Source organism: Cornus florida, unplaced genomic scaffold, assembly GCF_030987335.1.
Source record: "Cornus florida cultivar Cherokee Brave unplaced genomic scaffold, ASM3098733v1 CherokeeBrave_3.0.0_Hap2_Chr04, whole genome shotgun sequence".
Lineage (NCBI taxonomy): Eukaryota > Viridiplantae > Streptophyta > Magnoliopsida > Cornales > Cornaceae > Cornus > Cornus florida.
The window spans coordinates 3,918,057-3,921,604 of NW_026775574.1; positions in this window are offsets into that span (position 1 = coordinate 3,918,057).

Genomic DNA, 3,548 nt, shown 5'->3' on the forward strand with positions numbered 1-3,548 from the left:
ATGACAGTGAAGCAATGAGTGGGCTTTGATGTCTGCGAAAAAGTATATATATAAAAAAAGCATGTTTGAATTCCGAGAGAGAATTCATTTTTTTTTTTTTTAACGAGATTTCTTGTCTGCTTCTTTCATTATTTAATTTGTTTTGATCTAAACTATCCTTTCCTTAAAAGTTATTTATTCCAGAATTTATAGTATTTAATTTATGAAAGACAATAATTGCTACATTTAATCAAATAATGACAGCGATTACGCCTTAAATATATCATGCAAAGTAAATTATGGATATCACCATCTCTGTCTACCTACACTTCTGTTACTCTGAGGAGGGCCAAGGCAGGCTAAAACCATTTCGGATATATGAAGTCTTAATGGATAGGTCGTGTTAGGTTGAGTCCCGAGAGGGGTGTCACACGGGCCATCCTGTTGGGCACGAAACTTGAGGCCAGTGTCAAATTAAGTAATGCTATTATGAAAATCCTCTCATAATATTGTATGAGCTCTCTTTGTTTACTCGAATTAAAATAGTTTATTGAGATTTGTTAAACATCATATTGATGAGTTTTTTGACTAAAATTTTAATTCATTAGACTATAAGAAGACTCTCGTAATGGTATTACTCAGAAGAAACATTTGTGCAGCACGAAGAGAAGACATTGAAAGACCTATTTTTTAAGTCTTTCATTTGGTGCTAAAATAATAATAATAAACTCTTTGTTAACAAAAATTATTATATGATCCCAAGATTATTAGTCCGAACCAATCATCAATTGACACAAAGTATCAAAATCTAAATTCATCACGTATCATCATTGGTGATGCAATCACGACATATTTTCCATTGCCCAAATTTTCAAATGTGAAAGCTCAGGTCAAGAAAAGAATGGAACAAAAAAAAAAAAAAAAAAAATAGGTTTGACAATGATGCGCATATGCGAAAAGTTGTATCAGACAAGGTTGTCCATTTTAATTAATTTAATCATCCCAATCACTCATAGTCATAGCCAGCCAAGTTCCTTTGAAAATTTTCTAATTCAAAGAATTATCTTGTTTGGATTTACTCCGACTGAAATACTATAATTTACATATTATTTGAATAGTGATGAGAATGAAATTTATTTTTGCAAAAATCTAATAATATCCACAGAATAAATATATTTTTTAAAATGATGAAACTTTCAATCCAATGTAATAAAACATTTAGGAAACAAATCATTTCTAACAAAATCTCTCTTCAACTCCGCAGCATGAGGTCCCCCCCTCCCCCGCCGCCGCCGCCGGGCAAGCCCAAAAAAGGAACTTGCATTTTGTTCATTGCTCGAAGGGAATGTAATCCATGAGATGTTTGTTTGGCTAAAACAAGAAAAAAAATATTCCTGATTGCAATGGAGTTTATGAATCAATAAACCTAAGTAGAGCCCCAACTCACCTTCCAAGAGCTGGATTCATAAATTCTATCTTAATTATGCCTAATTTAGGGCCATTCTTCTCTCATAGCACTGAATTATATGATGGCCTATAATTTAACATTTCTATTAAATGAACTGTTACTTGCTCGAAGCGCCTAGTTACTATTGATGGACACTCGTTATTTTAATTGTTTGACACTAGTTTACAATTGTTGAGTTCTGTTTTTAAATCAATCACAGCAAACAACGAGTGTACATTAACAGTTGCCAGCACTCGTTATTGTGATTGTTGGACACTAGTTTACAATTGTTGAGCTCTATTTTTAAATCAATCACAACAGCGAGTGTTCATCACTAGTTCACAATTGTTGAGTTTTGTTTTTAAATCAACCACAACAATGAGTATCCATCCCCAATTACCATCACTCGTTATTGTGATTGTTTGACACTAGTTCACAATTGTTGAGTTTTATTTTTAAATCAATCACAGCGACGAGTGTCCATCGCTAGTTTACAATTCGTGAATTTTGCTTTTAAATTAACCACAACCACGGCTGTTCATTGACGATCGCTAGCACTCGTTATTGTAATTGTTTGACACTATTGCACAATTATTGAGTTTTGTCTTTATATCAATCACAACAACGAGTGTCATTCAGGACTCTTCAAATTAAAAATGGTATATTATACATAACCCTCCTGTATTAATATTTTCGTTCAAAATGTTCCTATTAAAATTAAACACCCCCTTAACTAACAAAACCCATCAAGTTGCCCCGAAATAACAAATCTGCCCTTCTAAGTTAATTGTAAATTTAAAACTTATAATATTATTGTAAGATTACAAAAATACCCTTGAGTTGGTGGGTCTACTGTTCATTTCCATCTTCCTTTGATTGTAAGCACCAGAAACCCATATTCATCTCCATCTTCCTTTGATTTAGATTTAGAGCATTCTGATTATAATTGTTGTTTGATCTGTTTGTGTTAACTTGTTTGGTTGAAAAGAAAATTTGAACACGAGGGAAATTTGTGTGAAAATATAGCATTGTGGGTAGTTTTATTCGCAGAAAATTAGAGAGATTCTACAAACACATATATATACATTGGACTTGGTGTGTGAATTTACATTCTTGCATATGTATGGGAAGAATTCTCCTTTGACACACTTAAACTCATCCGCACCAAATTCTCGTCAATCGGGCACTACTCCTCGACCTCATCGGCGATTAGAGCCATATCCAGCTCTCTCGCCGACCAAACATCCGTTGCCATTATCTACGACGACGTAATTCTGATCGACTAGATCTCGCCGTTCACTCTCAACTGTTGCGACGATCGCAGCGGCCATCACGACTTTCTCGGCCGGGGACCAGATGGCTTAACGACTCTCTCTCAGTCAATCTTTGCCGAACGGTGTCGGAAGAGACCACAAGGACATACAGAGACTCATCTTCGAGTCCGCCGGTGCACATGAATTCCAAGTCGGCGACTTCGCAAGCGTCGAATTAGTGGCTCTCAAGGTTGATTCTTCAATGAAGCGTCAGCAATGTTTACGACAGCATATAGGGCGTTCAGGTTTCCAATGATTCGATGATCACCGTGGGGCTTACCTTGTTTCTTTCTTTTTTGGACCAATATGACATCGTCCCCTATCGACGAACCCATTTTAGAAACGCCGGCGATAAGAATTGCCAGAATTTCAACCGAAATCGGTGAGTCAGGGTGTCCTTCGGCGGCGAATATTCAGGCGAAGACAGAGTTCGATCAATTTGGGGTGTTTCTAGCTACTTACAAGAGGAGCAAACAGAGGGAAAATGTTGCCGGAGTCGCACAAGGAGGTCCAAATCAAAATTTTTACTTGACTGGGTTGGTGATTGTGGCAACACCGCCGCAGAAGGAAGTGTTCACAACAATACTTTGGTTCTTCCTCGAGCTTCTGTTGCAACTCATCGGAGTTGGTGTTGACGAAGAGGACGATGGCGTCCCAATCAGCGCCGTAGAGTCGAAGTTCAATATGATCGAAGTCTAGGACTTTGATCTGTAAGGGAAGATACATCTGCACAATTTTGAAATTTAACCAAAAAAAATAGAAATTAGATTTATAAGTTTTAAATTTACAATTAACTTAGAATGGCAGTT